General features: G+C 31.2%; 1 protein-coding gene across 1 annotated transcript in view; it reads left to right on the top strand.

Annotated features, from left to right (window-relative positions):
- The first annotated feature begins 716 nt into the window (after nt 1-716).
- The window catches only part of LOC131846537 (F-box/LRR-repeat protein 7), a 42969-nt gene continuing 18489 nt past the window's right edge, over nt 717-25196 (top strand). The window contains exon 1 of the mRNA XM_059195871.1: nt 717-1067. The gene's annotated coding sequence lies outside the window, so the exon portion shown is untranslated. The remainder of the gene's footprint in view (nt 1068-25196) is intronic.

Here is a 25196-nt window from a genome sequence, read left to right as displayed (position 1 = left end):
GAGAAGATAGTGAGATATATCTGTCTCTTTTAGATGTATGACTGTGTTATGGTTAGAAGGAAACAAGAGACTGGAGCTTGAGTCTCACTAGCGGGACATCGACCAGCAGCTTTCAGAAAAACTTCACCTGATCGAAAAAGCGTTGTAACTTTAAATACAGTCAATTGTAAAGAATTATAAAAGGGAAAATTTAAAATAAATTGGAACTAATTCTGAGTACAATACTAGAAACTTAATTCTATTGTTCTTCTAATCTTACGTCTTAAACTTGTCAATTATATGGTTTTAGCTTAAGATGTAGCTACCACCATCTTACCCACAAAGGAATTAGTGGAATGAATAGAATGGTCAGTCATATAAAAGGGACAATTTATTCATTGCACCTACTCGTACTAATCGTACTTAGTTACTCTGTTATCAAAACGGATGATTTGAAGAGATAGATTAACAACACTTAATATTGCATTAGACTCATATAAGAATAACAATGTAATTAGTTAGGTATGTTAAATTAAAATGACACCTACGAGTTTTTTTTATTTCAATTAAAATATAAACAAACCGTAAGCTACAATCCATTGGTACTAAGGTTACTTGCCCCGTGGACATCGACAAAAACCGTGCAGCCTGATCATAGATGTGTGCACATCAGAATATCTGTATACCCACGCACACAGCCTCAGGCGCATACCGACCGGCGCTGGCGCAAGAGAAACCGTGCGTTTTGCATTCAACACTCAGTCGAGAAGCCTCTTTTAGGGTCATCAAACGCTCTATAGCGGGCCCTTGTGCTTAAAAACATAAGATCTTTAGAATCATCTATAAAATACCCCATACAATAGGGTTTTACGTGACTATTACTATGTTTTGTTAATGTGGATAAGTGTTGTTAATACTAAATCATAGTGTTAAGTTTCGGTTAAGTTAGTGTTAAGTGATATGAGTGTTTCAAATTGAAGTGCAAATGTGCTTTCAATATACTTCACTGGTTATGGATTGCTGAGTTAAAAATGTGGGAAACTATTTGCTACGTGAAATCTGTAAGGAAAAAGGGGCTTCTGATATAGGTGAGTTGATGTTATGTACTATCAAAATATAAAAAAAAACATAATATAAGATACTTTCTAACAAGACGTGTTATTTAGAACTATTGGTCGACCACTGGACGAAATACGTTCCATATTTAATTTATATTTTAAGTTTGAAAGATATTATTTTTAAGTTTATAGTACGTAAGTTTGTAGTGCTATGACTATAAACAAATGATATACTTATGTTTGTACTAAATTTTTCATCTGTTCACGTAGTTTTTATAGAATAGTATAGACAGATTTACTTTACGTCTTAATATTACAGGCGAATATTTTTATAAACTTTAAAATTCATATTTTGACAGTATTAGCTACTCATTAATAAAAATGTAGGTACCTAACCTATTTATTACAATGTCCAACTACAATTTCTTTTTGTGACTTGATAGAAACTAATTTTAGTACCAAATTTTTCTACATAACTATTATAATTTCTGCATATTAGTGATTAGTATACAGATATGAAATTTATAAACAATAATACGTTACGAATACGATATCCTAATCTCATAACACGTTCAATCACTGAATTAATATATGATATATAGTATAAGCTACTTTGTCTCCGTTTATGTAACATTTTTCATTACAGCTCCGCTCCTATTAGTCCCAGCGTGATGTTATAAACCTTACAGCATTCCTCAAAAAATGGACTATCCAAGACTAGAAGAATTTTCAAAATCGGATATGTATTACAGGAGATTACCCCAAACATCCAACTTTGCTTCTTTTAGGATTAGAAATATTAGAATCAAGTCTAACTCAGACGTACAGGAGGGCAGAGGACACTTTTTATGTTTCCAAGAATGTTACATTTAAAAAATCCCCTTTTATTAAAACCTGTCAGTATCTCTGAAATGTTGTCAGAGTAAGTAAAAATTTTATAGTTTCAACACCACAACTTTTTGTTAATGGACGCAAAGGAATGCCACAGCTGGTTTTCGGTGGCTTAAAACCGTTTCTTGTAAATATCAGGTGGTTTCAAAACGATGCGACTTATTTGGCATGTTTATATCGAGTAACTGCTTTTGGTCATTAATTTGTGCAGTTTATTACCACACACGGTTAGTGCATATCACGAATCTAGACATCAAAATTGTTTAAAAATTATGAAAAGTTAGTTGGCACTAGACATAGCAATAAAGCAACTTTCTGTAGGCCCCCTCCCTCTATGTAATATGCATAATTTATAACATTAAAAAATTGAATTGTTCACTTAATAAACTTAAATAATATGTTTTAGGAAAATTACATCAGGAAATTATTAATTAAACAGTAAGTAAATTTCCAAAACGTATAATGAAAAATTGAAATTCACGTTGCATATAATTTTAATAAAGGTCCATCTTGTAATTCCTTCCAATCCCTTAACAATCAAATTGCCCCCCTTTGGGGCGTAGCCACCACGTTGGGAAACACTGTTTTAAACCAAATTTTCACCGACAGACGTTGTCCTGTTTTAACTATGAATAATGAATTCGCAATGGTAAATTAATAATATTTTTTTCCAGTAACTTTTTAAAATTTTTGTTTTACAATAACAAATATCAAACAAAAATTAGCGTAATAGATCCAGCCATTCACGTGTGAATAGTTATTCAATTTTTTATATATACATAGAATGCTTCTTTTTCTGTCCAATTACCTATAACATTTCCGAATCCCCTCCATTATCCCTTCCATAGTATATTATTGTATATTTTATAAAAATAATAGCTAAAAACTGAGCAAACAAACGTGTATAATATAAGTATGGCTCAGGTTATCGCTAACTAACCATTTGTTAGATGAAGTAACTGACTCATCACCATAATATGTCGTAATGTGACATAAATTATGACAGGTAGCACTGCCGTGAGAAGTTTGAAGCCTAAGTTCGAACCTTTTATAATACTGTTGTCAAACAGGTTCGTAGAATATATGGATAAACAGTTTATATAGATTTTCAATTATGATCCGTGTACTGTAAAATAAGCAACCTTATTTACGCTTGTGAGTAGCAAATTTTATTATATTAACAGTGGCTCGCCCCGTGTCGACTCGGATGCTAATAAGTCTATGGTTTTGTACATATATATTAACATAATATTTATCGATGTCACTCTAAAATAATACCTTTCAAAGAGGGAAATAATTTCTCGAAGAAATTTTCGTGATTTTTCTACACATAACAAAATCCGCTCTCTCAAATAATAATAATATAAAATTTATTTTTGTAACTAAAAACCGAGTGGCTTTGACAAACAATCTTATTCACGTCTATCGTTTTGCTTATTTTATTATAGAATACTGGATAAATGCAAAGTAAAACTTACGTCTTCCATAAGAAGATTAATAACTGTCGAAGAGGTCTAATAACTGCAGCAAATGGATTATAATATTGATTCATTTCCTTTGCGTTTACAGACTATCAGAGAAATCTATCAAACATTTAGAAAAGATATACAAAGTATTAGAACTTTATTAATATACTAGAAAAACCGCCTGTATTATGGTCCTTTTCCTACTTCATTTACGAGGCCAAAGGGAATATCCCATTCAAATATATTTAGTTTAGAGGACAACTAATTATAGTTCAATTGGATTTTTGCTAAAATTTTCTGATATTATGGAGTATGACACAAAATATGTCATACAAAATTCCACAAGTTTCTCCTAGTTCATTAGCAAATTGAGAAAAACCTTGTACGCTGCGACATGTTAGTTTGTTGTTTGTCAACCCGTAACAATTTATAATTAGAAATGTTTTAATTGTACATGTTTCCACGTTGCAAATTTTCACAATGTTTTTAATGAGGTTGCGATGAAAGATTTGTTCTCACTTGCATTGTATTATTTGTGATGGATCGTACTTGTTTTTGTACATACAAATTTTATTTAATATTATTGACGATGAATGTTTGTTGCTCTTTCACGCATCAACTACTAGATATGTAGATTCGAATGAAAATTGGTCCACAAATAGATTATGAGCTTGATTAATAAATTACAATACTTTTTACCCGAAAATTTCTAATTCGGAATCTATTATCTAATCTATTATTCGGAATTTATTAAAATTTCGGACCCTATTATTTTAGAAAATTATAGATTCCGTATTATTATTATTACTTCTACCTTGGGTGATTTATCCTCCAGATAGGGGTTGTAAAATTCGGTAAAAATCAGAAAATTCATAAGTTTAATTCAGTAAAATAAAAATAAAATATACGTATATCTCTCGATTATTTAGAATTATATTAGAATAGAATTATATTATATTGAATCTAAAAGCTACTTCTATCTGTTAATGAACAAAAATATATATGTTTTAATATAATATTTAACTGTATAAAAATTTGGGTTCACCATGTTTGTCCGGAATAAACTCCAATTGTAAAGTTATTGTGTGTAATTTAGCCCGGTTTAAATGATAGGATAGTTTTTATTTACTTCAATATTAGTTACAGTATAAAAATTTACTCTATAAACGATTACTAAACCAGACCAATGCATGGCCGGTTCAGCTCTTATACCTATGATATATTTTTTATTTTTCTTGATGTAAATACCCCTTTATTTGCCAAAAATGTGCTTTGTTTGAAGGTATTCGTTTTATTATGTCATTGCGTGTTGTATATGTGTGGATCTTATTTGTTTATATAAAGCTATTCAACATTCAGATCGCGTGCCATACCCTATCCTTTCTTCATATCAACTATTATTTCGCAAATCACGCTATTGACTTCATTTCGTGGGAACGGTATACTTTGATCTCTCGGTATCGATTACAGGTCTCGATTCTGATATATCGTTTTGTGAGATGATTATCGATTTTCTTTGTTATTCCGCCTTTATAACCGTTGTGACCTAATAATATAGTCTAGTATTCATACTCAGATCAAATCTAGTAAAACTTTGTGTGTCGATTTGTATATTTAACAGACTCTCTGATGACAGAAACACCTACAACAAATAAAATTAATTTGAGACGCTTGACTCTCTTACCTTGGAAAAACTTTTGAATCATTATCATCATCATTTAAGTCTGTATCTATCTATTGTTGGATACAGGCCTTTCCCAATGCCTTCCACAATGTGTGATCTTTCGCTTTCCGCATCCATCCACTTCCGGTCATTTTCGTGATGTCAGCATTCTTTTGAACATACTAATCGAAATGTGGTCATTTATATTATACAGTTGACAATACCTCTGACTACACCATCTTGTATAACAGTCGTGAATGTATATTGTTATTCAGATAAATTTTGCTTTTGTTATAATATTTCTTCCACCGTCAAGAGTTATCTAAGGATATAAATTGATACATAAAGATTTTTTGTAACTGCCATCTTTGAATTTACGACGATTTGGGTTTAAGTTAGAGTAGTAGGTACTTTATTAAACCATGATGCTCCTAAATATTAATAACATTTTAAAACGACAGATTATACGTAAAGTTTAATGAAGTAAATGAAGAGAACATGTATGATCAATAATGTTAATAGTCATAATAAATGTTCGTAACGGTTCAATTTCATATAACATTGTGATCATAATATTACATTTATCTTCAAGAATATTTATATAAAGTAGAATACGATCATTATCTTAAGATATTCCCGTTATATTATCAACAATCGGAGAGTCGAGACAAATGTAAATATTTTTACTAGTTTCTTTTGAAATATTTATTTTGTTTATATTTTAAGTAGTTGTGCCGGTTATAGATAAGTTGCGATGTCAGAGATTACCTAGGTACGAAGATGTCATACCGAGGAGCGAGGACAATGTCATAAAAAACACCTAACACCTAATATAGATGGAAGTATAGAGAGACTGATCAAAAGCAAGTATGGTGTATGTGAAAGATTATAGAAAATCTCTCAAAGAAGTAATGTTGATTTTTTTTAAACTATGCGTAACGTGTATAAATAGCGAAACATTATCAGGCGTTAGTACTTTTTATTAATAATTATATGTTGATTTTTATTATTAAGTAAAATATATTATTTTGTCATTGCCATTACATTAAAAACAGTAGATTTTTTTATTGAGATGTCATGACATTAAAATCATATCCTAGTACGTCCCTTGTTTTATTTTTTTTCAGTGAGATTGGGATTGCTACGGAAATATTTAATTTAAATAAAATGACATATTACTGAAATATTTAATGTTCATTTTTATTATTTTCTGTAAATATTTCGTGTATAGTATAATTTGAAGCATACCACAGCCAAAATATTCACGAGGTATGATTTTTACGGTTCAGTGAACCCGAAACAGCAAAACTGCTTTGTCTACAACTCTACAAACTTGTAGTCATGTCACAGGTCACAATTAGATACCTGCTATAAAAGCTTTATAGCTCATGTTCTGGAATTTTGGTCTAATACTTCTATATCTATATTGATTTCGGAGTATCAGTCTCTATTAGACCGGAGTTGATAATATTTGAAACTAAAAAATAAATAATAGGCTAAATATGAAAAGAAAAATAATTTACTATTATATAAATTCTTTTCATTTTTATTCTCTTCCATTTCCGATGGGTTTGATCCTTCTCTTGAAGTTTTTGACTTGAGTCTTGTTTTTTCTTCACTTTTTATTAAGACTGGTCAGCCATGGGCTATCTAGTATTTTCATGGCTAAACTGTTAAATGGATATATCAACTAAGAAGAATTCGCAAGAAACTCAACTGTTATATTTTCTATATGTTATAAGATACTAAAATCGTCTAAAAAAGAAGGCTTGTATCGTGGAATTTCATTCTAGTCCGTAGGAGTACGATAGCAGTGCGATATAAGATGCTTGGGGGTAACTTTTTACTGCCAACGTATTCTCATATTACCCAAGATGGTTGCTTAAGAAGCACTTACCAACTTTATGTGTTCTGCATTAGGAAAAATACTTTTAACCACATGACGATTACTCAAGAAAAGTTATCAATCAATCTTGTAACCGTACAAGAGTTTGTATCCGAACCTTTTAAAATATATATGAGGAATTAGTTGTAAATTCATGTTTATGTAAAACTATCTGCGAATTCGTCCGCGTGGATACTATCTTTTTTTGTAATAAATTAAATTATTAGCCTACGTGTAATTCTGATTTATATCATAATTACATTACTGTAAAGTTTCATTAAAATCCATTCAGTCTATAATTTTTGCGTGAAAGAGTAACAAACTTCTACCCATCCATAATCACAAACTTTCGCGTTTATTATATAAGTAAGATTCTATTAGTGTGTATACATATATAACCATGATCGTTACCACTTTCCACCAAGGGTGTCATCATTCCAGTTACATTAAAAAAATAGAACTTGCGGATTTCACAGTTTTAAAGTTAAACACGATTCTCTAGCGTTTGTGTGCGTTTATCATACTCAAATAAGTAATTTCTCCGTATACGGCATTATAGCGGTTACATTAGCACATGAAGCGAGAATTTAAAGAAAAAAAAAAGACTATAAATCAGTTTGCGGACGCATAAAAATGTCAGTTTTAATATGTTGACGAAACTCGATAGGTGAAAGAACGTATGGTTCTCGTTGGTACTTCTAGATATTGCATATGTTTATATTCATTAGACTAATGTTTGTGACACCTGTATTGTATAACCAAATCTGTACATACCGGTTACTGCAGCCTATGGACGTCTGAAATACCAAGGGGTGTCACATGCCGATCCTTAAAAAGCCTTATTATACTCTTCTTGAAAAACCCGATGCTGTAGTCTCTAGCGAAAACCTCGGCAAGTAGATAGATAGTAGATCCCACGATCTAAGTGACCAAGAGCACTCAGTTTCCATTTTTTTTCGTTATCTGTGCATTTATACGTGATCTGAAATGGTTAAATCAATTTGGGAACGGTTTTTATAATGTATTGCGGTAAACTTCTCTTAAAATTTAGTGTTTGTTTTATTCTAAAACAACTAAAATATTGTAGTGGAATCAAAGTCTCAATATATACCTAATTTTGTATACCATATACTAGTAGGAAAACGGTGGCAGGAGTTCATCTGTGGTGACATTCTGGAATCTGTAATTCAGGCTGTACGCCAAATTATTTCACTAATTGTTCATATTACATCGATTAATACATTTAATAGTAGCATAAACCGACACCTTATAAGATTAGTTTAAACAAAAAAAAAACAAATTTGATTCTATTCTCGTCACATTGAATAATTGTTTGTCAAGAATTATACATAATATACATACATATAAAACTTCTTTAATCACTTTATCTATTGCTAAAAACGGTATAATAATTCGTAATTTAAAAGTTCTAAGGGAACAGCCAACGGAAGCGACTTTATTTTATACTATATCGAGTGTCGAGAATTAAGAATAAAATATTACTCCAAAAAGTGTAACACAGCTATCTTTTACAATAATTTATTCTTGAAGAAATTCATGTAGAAATACAGATTACTTTTTTTTACCCCGGACAATTCAAACAACGCCATCTAGTCCCAAGCTAAACAGAGCTTGTGTTATGGGTACTAGACAACTGACATTAATAAATAGATATATTTTTTGTAAATACATACATAATATACTTAGAAAATACCCAAACCGATGCAAACAGTCATACTCATGAATACAAATGTTTGTACCGTGCGAGGAATCGAACCCGCAACCATCGGAAGAAAAGCGCGCTAAACCTAGTCCGTCATTTATAAAATATACCTACCCTTTTTGAGAGCAGTTAGTAGAAACTGTAAATTAAATAAATCTAATATATAACGCAAGCTGTCCGTTTTCCGCTACTTTACAGCTACACAAAAGACATAACGGCATTGGTAAATAATTGGTTGACATTTTACAAATGGCAGCGTCAGTGGCTGATGTATTTATTGCCGGTCACACGCCATCTAGAATTTAACGTCTTTCAACAATACAATATGAATAACTCGGTAAGTCGACCTATCATGTTTGAAAAAGTTCATTCATTGGAACTGCGAATGCTTTCATTTGGTTTATTTCTGGAATTAGAAAAGAATGGCGGTGACTGAGAAAAAATCGTACATTATATATGTGTTTAAAAAATCTCTCTAACTTCGTCAACTCAGAATTCTGGCGAAAAAACATTTGAAAATGCGAAAAGTAAGTCGTAATATAAAAAAAAAATTAAACAGCTCAGCTCGACTGATTATGTTTACCAAACTTGAAAAAAATAATTTATTTTGACTACAAATGCTTCCACATGTTTTTTATCTGGAATTAGAATGGTGGTGACTGAAAAAAATCGTATTTATCTGTGTTTGAAAAATCTATCTGAGTCCGTCAACTCAGAATACTGGCAAAAAAATGTTTGAAAATGCGAAAAGTGTTATGTAAATAAAAATATAGTCAGCTTAGCTCGACCTAGCATGTTTGTCAGGTTTCAAAAAATTTAATTTTTTCTGGAACTGGAAAAGAATGGCGCCGACCGAGAAAAATACTTACGTTTGTTTGAAAAAAATACGTGAATCTATTATCTACTAATCTAATTGGAACGCATCCGATTATTTTATGGTAAAACTACAAAATTATAGTTAACTACAAACTAACCAATCAGACGAAAATCTACCATCGGCTCCCAATTGCATAAAAATGTAAATTACTACATCATTCAATGCACGATAAATTAGAAGAGATTTATTTGTTGACTTTACCTTTTGAGGAATACCGTTCAGTTTGCCTTTCAATCAATCAGCGGTTACCAATCACTAAATTTTACGATCGCTAAATAGCATTCATTGTTCTGTTCTGTATCGTATCGGATACCCGGATAGGAACACGACCCTTAGGTCACGAGTTGGTCTCCTGTTAATTTATTGTATTTGCTTGACGTACGCTAGGGTTGTCAACTACAATTAAACAACAATCTGGATTACTATCTATCTGTCGATCTATCTTACGCTAGAACTCATGCACAACAGAGACAATCAAGTGCTACTTATTAACTTCTGTCCTTCTAATGCTTCTTTCAACACAATAATTACTCATCTAATGCATGCACGCCAATAGAGAATGCTTTGGCATTATTTTAATATTTAAAAGTCTATTATACTAGATATAAAATCTTTTGATACTGATATCATCATTGTATACCATTAGCGTAGGCGCGATTACCATTATATGAACATTAACAAATAGTTGATACTTAAAGTTAACTTGTTGATCTAATAAAAATCATAGGTATAAATCAAAGTAGCTGGTTTCTTCTTTTCGAGTCTGTTATTACTTTCGACGTAAGTACACAACGCATTTTAATACAATTTTGATTAATATTTTGAGGATTAATTTCGGATGTTTCTATTCTATAATATATGCATATATAGCTATAAAACTTCCATCACATACACAGAAAGAATATTTTTCTTCTTGGAGATCCCAAAAAGAAAATGGTTCTATTTACAACAAAGCAACCTCTAAACTTTGATCATCTAAATATATTAAACACTCTTTTAAAAAATTCTTCAATGCTTCCTAATTCTTATAATGTTTTTAGCGAGATAGACTTTGTATGAAGTCATCTGCACATAAAAATTTAGTTCTTAGGAGTAAGCGTGAACGTGCACGGTAATGCTGTTAATATATAGAAGCGACGGTTACCACTTACCATCAGATGGGTGATCAGCTTGTTTGAGATTTCATTTACATGAAATATATACAATAGCAATAAGATTTGTAAACACATGACCAGTAAATATTTAGAGCATTTTTTATCATTTATTAACACATATTTGATATTCAGTCAAACTAGAGTTACAGCGCTCTGAACACCCCCGCCTAATATTTCCTCCACGATTCCGGCTGATCGGCTTATTTGAAAAAAAAAAAACGGAATTTGTTTAAAAGCTATTCTATAATATATAAAAAAAATTGGATTTTTGATAGACATTTGAAATAAAAGTTGCAAATTAGGCGTTTTTTGTTTTGTTTTTTGCTATAAAAAAAATCGAAGTTTTGAAAATGGTCGATTGATAATAGTTCATTCCATGCGTTTACATATATTGAGTGTGCCCTGTAAATTTCAAGTAATTCGGTCCAGCCGTTTCTGAGATACAATGGAGGAAAGTTTGAAAAACACAGTTTTGAGAAAAACGCGTTTAAAGTTTCAAGTCCGTTAAAAATATTAAAATATCAACTCTTTCAATCGGCGATGCCTGGTCCATAGAGTCTTCCTCTTCCACGTGAAACTCTTTTAAAGCAGATTGTTCAGCTCTTGAGTCAATCCTGGCTTGTTTAACGACATCACTTACGCGCCGCTCAGAGCGTAAGATTCGCTTTTCATCCCGTTTCTCAACATACGCTTGGGCTGTCCCATTAACTTTTAAAATACGAAAACCTTCATTAAAGATAATAACTTGTATGCAATTTCAACAATTTTAAAGCCTAGCAAACTTGATCGCGAAATAGACACGTCACTTTTACAAGTTTACATATAACTATTTCAGAGATTCTTACAGAAACAAACTCCAAAATGCAATATGCGAAATTCGAAGCGATGGGAACATTCATGTTCATGTTATTTTTAAGTTTTTTGCCGAAGCTGATTAATATATATTTTGGTGGGTAAAACGGTTTCCACTAAACTTTCTTTTTTTACTACGACCAGGATGAACATTTCCACTCGTACTTCCGTCCACTCATTATAAAAAAAAATAATTTGTAGCTGTTGCTCTCTTCGAAGTTCAACCAAGACTAAAATAACTTCGGTAAAATATTATAACAATAGAAATTTCTGTTTAAGTCTGTAGAAACGTGTCTAAACTTGTATAAACAAATATATTATAAAAGGGAGGCCAGATAAAGCCGACGGTACACAATAGGCAAACTGCCAACTCACCGCTCCGAACCGCTCTTTCTTTTACCTGCTGTATCTTTAAAACGACTTCGAATTTTCTAAAATCGCTTTACTACCGTATTCTAGACATGTTAAGGGAGCAATTTATGAAAAAAAAAAAATCGATTTTTTCAACCCATCACATAGGAAGACCCCTAATTCTGTTATAACGTGCGGCATGTACTCGTTGTCTCATGTCTTCTTTACCTTCCCTAGCCATCGGTAGTCTGATAAGACCGCCTTTTATATTAGTTCATGTAAAGCATTAATTTGGTCGGCGTTATTAATTTTTTATGTAATACAAAAAATAACTAACATTTCTTCGGCATCCCTAATTCCTGAAGACGCTAGAACAGTTACTGGTTGCCTTTTTTGGACTGCTAATACCTCCATCATGATGTCCTAATCGTTTTATTTCGCCTAATGCCTCTGGCGCTTAAGCATTCACCGAACAAGGTGCTTGTAATTAATTACTGGCTTTGTAAATATATATGGACGTAGTCAAGATGCAAGTATTTAGTGATTTTAGTTTTAATTCTATCGTTTAATATATATTTTTTTTATTTATATATTTAATTTTCTTACTGAAGATTCAGGACACATACTACAAGATTAGAACTATGTGTACCTACATTATTTAAATATTGAGTAAGCTTGTATTATAAATCGTCAAATTGTTGCTAGTTACATAAAAAAGAAAAATAACAGTTGATTTAAATTTTAAATTACATTAATTCTTTTTTAACAGGCAAAGTATAAAAATAATTAGATATTAATTTATAGTCTAAGTATAATAAAATATAATGATAAATTTGACAATCATAACTTTAGAAAATGGATTGTATTTTTTATATATTTAATACCAAACTCACTGACACCTTGTTGCTAGATTTTTCTTTTGAATTATAAATCTCTAACAACCACCTGAGTTATTGCCTCTCAACTTTCTACTGACTGTAATATAATACTGAAGGAAAAATGCTATGTGCTCAGTAAATGTTCAGCCAAGTGAAGCAACAGATAAGATTTGTGAAAAATGTACAACGTGAATTTACAACAATATTATACAATGAAATTACATAAATATTTTATATCAGCAATGTTAATTGCAATAACTGTATACCTTATATTTATTCTTATTATTATTTACAATTACATTTAGTTATGTAAAAAACAACAATTGTTAATCATTGATGCCTCGTCCAGTGGCGGGACATGTTTCGTAATATGGGTGTAGAGTCAATAACGGTCGGAATTTGATCACCACTGGAGAGGATTGTAAGAGAGTTGGTCTTACACATGCTAATGAGAGCGAAATAAAATAAAATAATACAAATCCGTTAAGTAATATCTTATTACTTAACGGACTTCCGCAAGATAACACATGCTTCGATAATCGATAAAATCATAGTAATCCAATGCGACATATCGAGGCAGTGTACTCAAGATACTAGCAGCATTGTCTCTTTGAATAGCCATAAGCACGGTTATTCAAAGAAGCTGCTAGCTGTTAACTGTTATTGGGTAAAGTAGTAGTTTTTTTTATTGTAAAAACATACATTATGTACACAGAAACACCCAGACAGATACAAACAATCATACTTATGAGTATAAATGTTTGTACCGTGCGAGAAATCAAACCAGTGATCATCAGTCGTAAAGAGTGTGCTAAACCATTAGAGCACTGAGGCCGTCGGATGATAGAATATATAATGTGCTATATGTATAAAATATTGTTGTCGACGTGGTGGCATTTTACGGTGATAGTTTTATATATATAATTTCGAGAGCATGATCAAAAAAAGATGAAAGGACTGTGTAAATAATGATAAGCATAAAGGGAGAGTCAACACAGATATGACGGCCGATATCAGTGGAAGAAGATGACATACTGCGCTGAGCTTGAGTAATGGAATAAAGGCAAGGCAATAATGGTATGTTCACAGAATATTTACTATATATAAAAGCTATAATATAATAGTTATTTATAAAAAGAAAACAAAAATCGATTAAAATTCTGGAATAAGTGATGACTGAGGAACCTTTTTTTCTATTTACTATTAGACAAATTAGTGCCGCTATGCTTTTAATAATATAACATAAATTGGACTTTAAAAGTGCAAATAATTTTATTATATTAAATATATGTCACATAACGCAAGGCAGTGGTTGAAATCCAACGAATTAATTCGGAGACACATACATAAAGTATCTAACCGAAGAATTTAATAATTTTCTACTTTAAGTATATAGGAATAAAATATAAAATTATTTATGCGACCCTTTCATTGTTTTTGGGGAAATTATCACGAGTAAACGAACATTGTACCTTATGGAGCAAAATGTAGAGTATATTTTCGTCTGAATTTTTAAAATATTTTAGAATGTATGAGGATAATAATTATAAATTTTCTTTACTACTAAGTATATAATTATCTATAGAGATAGGTTCATATAATGGCAAGTCATTAATGTACAATATCGCTCATGGCTACGATCAAATGTATACATATATTAAAAATCTTTTATATCTCATTTTGCGCTAGTTTCGCCGCAGGAGTATCGTGAATGCTGGTTGCGCATTTGGAGCCCTAAAATACTGCTTTCCGCGGTGACATTGCGTGAAGTGCTCGAAGAACAAGATAATTTTTTTATGGACTTGAAAATAAATGTTGTAGAGTTTTTAAATTAATCCAAATTTGATAACTTTTTTGTTTATTAGTTTTCTGTATTATTTATCAATAGAGACACGGATCACAATAACCACTAAAAAAGGTTCACAAAATAAGTAAATATACTTCTATATGTAATAAAAATGTAAGCGTTATAAAAACTTAGTTTTGCTGTTTAGCTTGTATGAAAGAAATTATAAAAATTTTTCGTCGTGTTAGATTTTTCATATGTATTTGACTATACATATATATAGATAGTTTATAAATATTTGGCAAATGTGAAATGAAACTAGAAATATCTACATTCAACGATACTATAAGATCTATTCACAAGGAGCCAAGTCACTTGAGTATTCATGATATGTTGTGTCGTTTATAAAGCCACACAGTTCAAAACAAGTAAAATTGTACTTGAAAATTTAAGAAAATATGAATTTAATAATCTCTTTCTCTCGCTTCCTACCTATATATATCTCACATGGTGGTGGGGTCCGCTTTCCGTATTTTTGTCCGCTATTAACTTAATAATAAAAATATTATAATATAATTAATAAATTATATATATACTTTATTGCACGTTTAAATACAAGTTTTGAATATATGTTAGAAATTTTGTTTGCAAAGGAGGACTTATCTCTAAAAGAGATCTCAGAGATTGCAGTGAAACTTTTTCAAATAAAAATTGAAATTATTACTAAATGGAACAGTACAATTATATACATATAATACAGATAATAATTGCCAGTTGTATAGTGCTAAATTCCAGAATTTATTAGGTCGCCGTATTTCTTACGATCCGTCAGGAAGTCCATTTTAGGTGCGCTGCCCCACGATGTAGATACTCGGCAAGATTGGTGCACAATCTCGATGTATTTTTTTGCTTAACCGATACTTGGCTGTTTATTATGGAGCAAGGAATATTATTAAGAGTACATAAAGTAGCTGCTTTACAAGTTTTATTAGCCTTTATTAATAAAAAAAATAGTGCACATCAATGTATCCAATTAAAGAAAATAAAAAAAATAATATATTGAAAATATAGGTTAACTCCTGCTACGTTGAATTCCAATATATGAATGAATGAATATGCATGAAATACCATATAAACAATTAGGACATGTCAAATCTTGTGTTTGACATTGACATTTGACATTACTCGTAATTGAGAATACATCTGTTTACCCCATCCAGTAACAGTTGTCTTGGTTACGTATATATATCCAAATCTTACACCAACACAATTCATATGTGTTCATATAAAACGAACGAATATACTTTTTTAAGAGACAATTTATAATACCGGGGTTGGTATAAATGTAGAAATTCAATTTTCTAAATTGACTTTAACAAAATGATTCACCATACGCAAGTACATACGTATTGTTGCGAGAAACTATAATAAATAAACTGTATGTCGCATTCATAACATTAGTAGATTTAATTAAAGTCTTGAAACTAAAGAAACTAAAAAGGATATAATGTCTCACTCTTATCTCAGTAAAAGATGTATACTTTTACGCCGTTGCCAACACCGTTTTCAATAAAAATATACAACTATTGCAAGAGCTATCTATTACAGCTGTTAAAGAAGAAATAAAAAATAAAACCGTAAAAATTCAATTATATTAAGATGGTTCGGACAAACAAGAATATCGAGTGGATATAATGTAAACGATTAGTATAGGGTGTCCAAATATTCTGAATTATTAGGATAACTGGATAAATGTATTGTTTATATTAAGTGACAATTTATAAGTAAATAATTAATAAGTAAGTAATACCTAAGTGTAAAATATAAATATATAAATTGGCTTGTAAAAAAAACAGAAATTCAGTTGAATTTATTACCAGTTCTTCTCAATTGAATTTGTACACTGAACTGGACGGTAGGTAAAAAATATTGGTGCAAAATACTTGACGTTCATAAGCGGCTAAAATATCCTACATGGATCAATTATTTTTAATTATTTTCAATGAGAATTACTATATACGAACGATCTTTATGCAGAAAAGTGTTCGGATACTGTTAGGTGTTAAACGCCGCTTATGGAATTCCATATAATACTGATGTATATAATGTAAAATATCAAAGCGAGGCATATAATACTAAATGCCTCCTTGTAACACTGGCGTTTATACTGAAAAATGTAAAGGAGAGATTATTCGTTTTAAATAATTAGGCATGAGTACTACTATCTAGGGTGTCACAGTAATAAGGGATGTCCGTAGTAATATTTTTAACATATATAGGCAACCGACGGTTTTTTATATGAATATGGTATGCTGTACCCGCCTGCGCTAACAGTATTCGCTGACAGGGCACCAGTGGAGGATGATAAGATAAGCATGAGGTCAGACCAGTTAACCAATCATGGTAAATTTACCATGAATTAATCACGAAGATTTCCAGGGATATCCATATGGATATCAACTTGACGGGACATTGTTGGCAATGGAGTTAGCAGTCCACATTAATAACGACCCTCTTCTCACCTTATAGGTGACGGTTACCGTTTACCATCAGGTGGATCGTTAGATTGTTTCTCATTCCAATTTCATAAAAAAAAATGTAAATGTATTTTTTAATTGGTGAAAAATGACCAATTAAAAAATACAATTACACTACTAACTACGAACGACGGATAGTTGTTTAACTATCCGTCGTTCGTAGTTCGATAACTATTGCCTATGACTTGAACTACATTGACGTTACAAGATATTATATAATATGCCATCAAAACAAACTCTCATGGGACTGATGCCTTTTCTCTTATCGATGTTTTATGCTTACAAATACGAGTATATTGTTTACTTATGTCAATTTGACAGAGATATAGTATATCATAGATTTTGTGCAAAGAATCAAATCTATTCTTTATATAAGATTAGTATAGACTAAGTAATTAAGATTTACTATTATTATCCCTGAACAATTTACACAGCACCATTTATTTCCAAGCTAAGCAGAGCTTCTATAGGTACTAGACAAAGATATAAATACTTATAGTACATATTTTTGGTAAATACATATATAATATATATAAAAACACCCAGACCGATAAGTATGATTATATATGTACTTATGATCGTTTGTACTTTGCGTGGAATCGAAGTCCGGTCAAATCATACAGATCGGCAAGCTATTTTGCTCAAAAGAGCACAACTACAGTTTGTTATATTAATATGTATTTTTAATCTATATATATAAATACAATAAAATGGCGTTCATATAGTGTATAAAGAAATAGTTTATTTAATTCAGTGATTTCTATACGTTTACTTACAATCCTATTATTTGGCTTTAAGAACGATTTCATACTACAGAATAGCTACTTGAGTAAAAAGAAAAATAGCAATAATGCACGACTCTATAATAAAGGGAATGTACAGAAGATTTAAAAAAATAAACGAATGCTTAGTAAGCAAATCTATGGAACTTTCGTTGGAAATTACCTGTAGCTTACGTAAGCTGACCACAGAGACATTATCATAAACGCGTATTTAAACCGAGAGCGCACGATTTTTAACTAACGTCGAATTCTGTAAATTTTTAAAAGTCGTGATTATTTATTTTTCTACGCAATTTAGTATTATTTACATAAATGTCACGTAAATTACGAAAATACTTATAAATATTTACGGTTTAACTTTTTTACGGTACGGTTAAGCTTTTATTTACTCTTTGCACGGTGCAAACATTATGTATGTATTAACAAAAAAAGTACCCATAATAGAAGCTCTGTTTACCGTTTACCTTTTGACTTCATGAAGTTGTGTTAACTATTGATATTATTATTAAATTATATAATATACCTGGATGGATTTATTTATGTTTTGACCCAGAAAACAGTTCTCTATTGAGAGTAAAAAATATATTAAAAAAAAATAGTGATAGTAGTTATTAAATGGATTGAATTTTATATTTAAGAAAGCCGGATAGCATATGAAGATACGATCTGTGTACCGCCAACAGCATTAGAATTCTCCGAAAAAAAGGTAGGATACTTACTATGTATTGCCCACGTGTATCTCTGTTTGCCATATGGTTGACTGGGAGAAAATGCCTCAAGACGTTTAGTTTGCCATTTGCAGCTTTATTTGTGTATTATGCATTGATATTTTAATAAATAAATAAATATGGCAATAAAATTAAAAAATAATCGTTCTGAATATCAATTCAATTTGAGATAAATCCGACACAGTCTTCTGGCCATGGCTACTCTATTTACCCGACGCAACTGCGAACTGTTAAGTTATTTGCATGGAAATCGCTTATAATTGCGTCGCAGCACGACTCGCCTCGTGTTATTTAATAAAAATGCACCGGCGACACTTGCACATATTTTATGTAGCGCGATTGACATTTTATGTTGTGTTGTAAAAGCATTTTATGTTGGACGCACGGCCGTATCTCGCTGTAGCATTGGAGATTATGATTTACCTATTTACGGTGTCGTATAAATATATTTACATAAATTCATGGGTTACGAATTGTGATGTGGTGAAAGCGCGTGGGACAGATGGCATTACGTATTGATTATTTTATGTAGATACTAGCCGTGCCTAGCGTGCATCTACATGTGCATGTAGGTACATTTGATCTAGGCATTTTCTATGTATATTGTGTATATATTTACAACAACAAACAAATGTATTATTAGAGAGTATTTCTATCAGTTATCTAGAACCTGAAACAGAAGCTTACTTAGCTTGGGACTAGATGGCGCTGTATAAATTGTCCAGGGTTATTATCATTATTATCTTCATTTGAAACTAAGCTATATTTAACAAGGAAAAATCTCTGTTATATTTAGATATTATGTATATAAATTTCTATATTCGTTCAAGTCTTGAGTATATTCTTCCATGCTCAAGACTTGGGCGATCATGCTTTGAATTGATCTTATTTGTATTCAATGACTGTTTTTCTCTGATTCCACAACAACAACGAATGCATAAAATCACATCTCGATAAGTGAAATGTAAATGCATTAAATACAAACAATATTAATCTCAATTTGACATATGCATGTGTGTATCAAGTACATAGAAGTGTATGTAATTTTTTTATTGATTTAATATATTATTTATGCAATATAATAAAAAAAAATAGTAGCATTCTAAAATATCTGCATTCTTTTTCTATATAAAGTAAAAGTGTGCAAAATTTCATACTACTCCGTCTACGTAATTTTCGTAAAAATGGGTACAAAGTTTTTGATTCACGATTTATTTTTATGATATTGATGTTTTTTATGTCTTAATGAAGTAATTTTATATTTCTACTTTAAAACCTCAATACTGAACAGGCAGACAGAGAGTTTACGCATCGTAACGTTTTTATTATATGTAATGATGAAGTAGAAGGTGCGAATTAATTTACAATTAAAGATTTGAAAGTGCCGACAGCAGTCGATGAAACGATTGATGGCAATCCACAGATTCAGTATCTGATCGAACTCTAGTTCGAATCTTAGAAATCAACTGTACTTTTATATATATATACCTGTTATTATATCATTGATGCTTATTATATATTATGATCTAGCTGAGTTCTTAAGTTGGTATCCGTATAACTTTTATTGTATTAGTACCTGTTTCCACCACTCCATAAATCTCCTTAGTCATTCAAAAGTGGACTGGAAGAAATCCCTCTTTTGGGATAAGTCCGTCTTTGTACGAATTTACTTAATAATTTCATTGCATCGTTTCATAAAAAATGTATTATATAATATCGTAAAGTACAACGGCTTCCAATGGCAATGTTCTAGCTGTATTTATAAACCGTACACCGTTTTATTTCTGATGATCGGTGGTTCGATTCCTCGCACGATACAAACTTTTATATTCATGATTTTGATTGTTTATAACGAAATCAAATCATCATCGGATAAAAGACATTTTATGGCAATTTTTTTACAACTTGGGAAGTTTTATTTTTGATGTTTGGAATGGATCTCTATTTTCTTTTGTAGTAATGAATTTCGTGTGAAAATACAATACTACAAAAATTACTCTTTATAAAATTTAAATACACATGCAATATATTTAAATAATTCTATCACATGATTAGAACACTTGCTGCTTAGTTTTATAGTAAATGGCGCTGGACATATCAGCTTCTGGGCATTTTATTTATTTAAAATGTCATCCCAGGCATATTGTATATGTTAGGATAGTCCGCGTGGGTATAGAAATATGTCAGTCGGTGCTAGTTTTAGTGCAAAATATGAAGGAATTTATGGCAATTGGTATAAATTATAGCAGCATTAATGCGAGGCCAATTATACGAAGATAGACCGTCATATCCTATCGGCTGTTTTAAGGCCTTTTCTGAGCCTAATCTGACGTAGCGTTTAAACACTCAATTATTGGTCTAAGACGTTATTTTGAATTTATAATATACTTAAATCTTTTTTTAAATATTTATATTCTCATATATTAAAATTTTTATAACTATACAAGAAAGAAGGAAAAAGAAATTCACATATATTTTATGTGAATTTTTTTTTCATTCTTTCTTTCCACAGACATACTCCGTGCTCTTATTATATTAACCTTTTACATTTTAATTTGACTTAAATTATTTAAATAAATCAGTAAATTTATTTTGGTCAGGATCCATATAGCAAATATATAAAAAAAAATGTGAATTTAATGTAGTCGTCTTCAGGGTGAGTGGCGTAACCCCACGCAATAGGATTATCTAAATAAAAAAAATTAAACAATTGTGGGGTTGCCATTTTCAAATATTGGTTTATCAAGTATAGCGTTTACGACAACTTTGATAACTAAATTATATTTAACATTGACAATCCATCTAGAATTCCTTACGAAACGAAGTGCGTGATATTTTAAATACGAAAGCGCGTCGATCTATCCGTCAGATTATTACCCTTTCATTACCAACCGACTGAACGGATTTTAAATAAATTTTATATGAAGATAGATGGTACTACAGCGACGGACATAGGCTGTCTGACAACTCAGTAACTACAGAAGGGAGAAAAACAAGGGATGAAAGTTTGTGTAGACAAAGTCACGAGTAACAGCTAGTGTTTTTATATATCCATCAAATTTGTAACGTAAGCATTCGTGGGAGGAAACTCATTTGAAAGTACGCAATTATTTGATTATAGAAATAGCTTAAAATAAATTTCAACCTATTTATAGGATCTGATATTTAACATCTATTTTCTGTTTATGTTTGTTGAAATGACAAATAAGGTGATAGCTTACATGATGGTAAGGGGCAAAAAAAGTGTCGCCTATATACCTGAATTCACGGATCGCTCATGTGTTTTCACTCCAGGTAACTAATATATCATGCCCCCATAACCTGTAATTGCAATGCCATATCTCATCCTTCAACCGAAACAATACAAGGACCCTTTCTTAGTGACTGAAATAGGTATGAACAGAGGTGTTTACGCAGAACACGTTGTACAATGTTTATCTTAATCAAATTTACAATGGGACGGTATAAGCTGGTAGGGCTCCAGAGGAAATTAGCGAAGTTAACTTTGTGAAATTCCTCTTGTCCTTGTGAAGTTTGGCCATTATTGGCGCGGTATCACCAGAAAACCATAGTGGTTAATTCACTATGGTTTTCTGGTGATACCGCGTCCAAGTCTTAATAGAGTACATAGGGGGGAAGGCGACTGTTAATAATGTAAGTTAATGAATCCATTGGTAGTAATGTTCCAAGGGGAACCGCGTGGAGTGGTTCCTCTTGGATAACATTTTGACAAATTTCTGGTAAATTTGTTACGATGGGTTAACTGACCGGAATTAGTGAGACATGACCTCATGCTGAACTACAGCGTGAGGTCAAGTCTCATCCTCCACTGGTAGCACGCCAGAGTCAACCGTTAGCACAGGCTGGTGTATGGTACAAGTATTAAAAAATGGAGTAGATTTGTTCTTAGCAATAGAGTCAACATTGTTTTAAGCTTATATCACGGCTGTTTACAATCGTATACACTATATAAATTGATAGTTATGATGATAAATTATTTAATAGCTACCGATATTTCGACGCTGTTACAATGGTACTGATCACTGATCGATTGTCGACCCTTGATTAGGACGTTAAATCATGGTAAATAATCCGTATATATAAAATGAACAATGGGTCCAGTCCCACTTACTACCATCTCCTCCCACTGACATCTATTAGGTAATAGTACTTATTCATAAAATACTTATGTATTTATGACAAGTTCGGGTGCGCCAAGGGCAATGCGTGGGCTTGTGAATGTTGGCGCCATACAGTGCCCTTCTATTGCATTGCAGACACTATATTTACATTAATACATTTATATAAAAACATATAGAAAGAGGATATAGCAAATATGCAGAAGTAAAATATTGATAGCTGCTACTGCGGCTTAGAGATTCACTCTAACTTAAATTGAAAGGACATAAGTTCGAATATGATCGCCAAAAAATACGAAAGATTTTTGTTGTCTTTTGGATTATATTCCTATATTTTTATTTGTTTTTTTATCGCTGGAGAGATACATAAAAATATAACTTAATACATGAACTTTTGAGTGTGGGACAGATTCTCTCTCTACCAGTGAATTTAATTCTACCTATAGTTTTTATCCACTGAGCCGTGATGAGTATACATAAAACATTAGCAATCTTATCTCTGAATACATTTTTGCTCCATTGGGATTTGGAATCCTAACTATACGAGGTTTCAGTAGCAGTATATCACCTTTCAGACGGTTAATTCAACGATAATGTAAACCAGGCCGGGTTTTCCCTATAGTATTCTGTAAAGCTGTGAAGCGAGGTAATGTGGTATGAATTGTTACGTTAACTACTTCAAGAGCCCAAGTTTTTACATAATGTTTTTTCATTATCGTATCCAAAATGCGTTGTGTGGATAAATGGTACTACTACTAGGTATGGTCAGCTAACATATAACCGAGACAGACTCTTGTAAAAAGTCGTTTGCTTTATAAGCTGTATTTCGGTGGAAGCGTGAGCTTAGCTGTAAAATTACAGGATAACAGTCATAACAGCTTAGTTTTCCGGAATGGCAATATATGTGTGCAATTGAAGGGCGTCACGTGATGTTCGTGGTGCTGTTCAGTATACAGATGATGGATACCACTTATCATCAGAGGGGCCCTAAGCTCGTTTGCCATTCAAATTATTGAAAAAACAATTCCAATTGTCAACAATTCAAATTTGATTTGTATTAAATATAATATAAATATACGATTTTAATGATTTACGTAATGTATAGGCACGAATGTACATATAGATATGCCTTATCCAAGGGAATGAGTACACAATGTAAGTCGTGTCTGTAAAGAAAGGAGATCGAACATGAGACGAGTAAAGAAAAGGCAACGGTATAGTTACAAATATTGTATTAACTGATGTCATTATGTAAAATAATATATTTATTATACAAAACATAGACAAACAAAACGAAATATTAGTCAGTTTCCAATAGAGTCTCTAATGTTAATGATTGTTTCCAACTGAAAAATATCCTTAAGAAATCGCATTGTTCCAAGGATGGCCGAAAAAGAGATAGATGGACTGTGTGAAAGATGATATGGTAAGAAAAAGGGTAAATAACGAGATGACTGAAATAACATATTTCGCCGACCACAAATAAATAGGATAAAGAAGAAGCAGACGATAATGATGATGACGGAGCATCCGTTTCGTGTAAAATAAATTTAAAAACAGCTGTTCCCGCATCGGTAATATTATGTTTTGGTAGATAATAAAGGAATAATGAACTAGAAGACTTTGTACGAAGTCTTTATATTTATAATTAAGGGAATTAAAGTACAAATATAAGCTGAATTTTTGTAGTTAAGCTAAATCTTAGTATTGGTATCGTAGTAATAGTTTATCAAATATTGTCGCTATACGCTGTTAGGTGACAGCGTAGACTGACTTGTTTTAAATTGTCTGCAACCCGTCTCTTGGTCTAAGTCGACTAACAACTTTCAACTTTTCTTAACAAGTCACATGACAATTAAATATATTAACTGGTTGTCATAAAATGTAAACAAAATTGTCTCAAAGATAATCATGTAAGATAAATGATTGTAGATTCATATCTACTAAATAACATTATGTACATTTCTTCTCATTTAAATTAAAACAAACAATCTAATTAAATAGAAATCATCATTATTCGAATAAACTTAATATAATTACATACTTTTGAAACGCAATTTTTTTAACTTATCATTCACATTATACTTTTTTTTTACTTATACCTTTTCTTTACTGTGTGTTACAAATAAAGTATATTCTATCTATCTATCTATATTAATTTATTTAAGATATTACCAATTATGATTACCAATTATGCATTTGTAACGCCTATTAAACTATTTATTGTAACTACATATTATGTATCCATTAACGAAAAAGAAAAATGTTTATTATTTACTTACAATCAAACTAGCAGAGTTTTCTAGTATTTGAACAATAAATTTTAGATGTAGGTTTGTCAAATTGCAATTTAGATGGATATTTCAATGACACATTCGCACGTAATCTCCATAATGATTGCACTCGAGAATTTAACGGGCGGTGTTATGATGACGGGTGGCGTTTGA

The sequence above is a fragment of the Achroia grisella genome, unplaced genomic scaffold, assembly GCF_030625045.1.
Source record: "Achroia grisella isolate CSIRO2021 unplaced genomic scaffold, CSIRO_AGI_Agris_v1 utg511, whole genome shotgun sequence".
Taxonomy (NCBI): Eukaryota; Metazoa; Arthropoda; class Insecta; order Lepidoptera; family Pyralidae; genus Achroia; species Achroia grisella.
The sequence above is the reverse complement of the archived record's forward strand: the minus strand, read 5'-3'. Positions and strand labels throughout refer to the sequence as shown.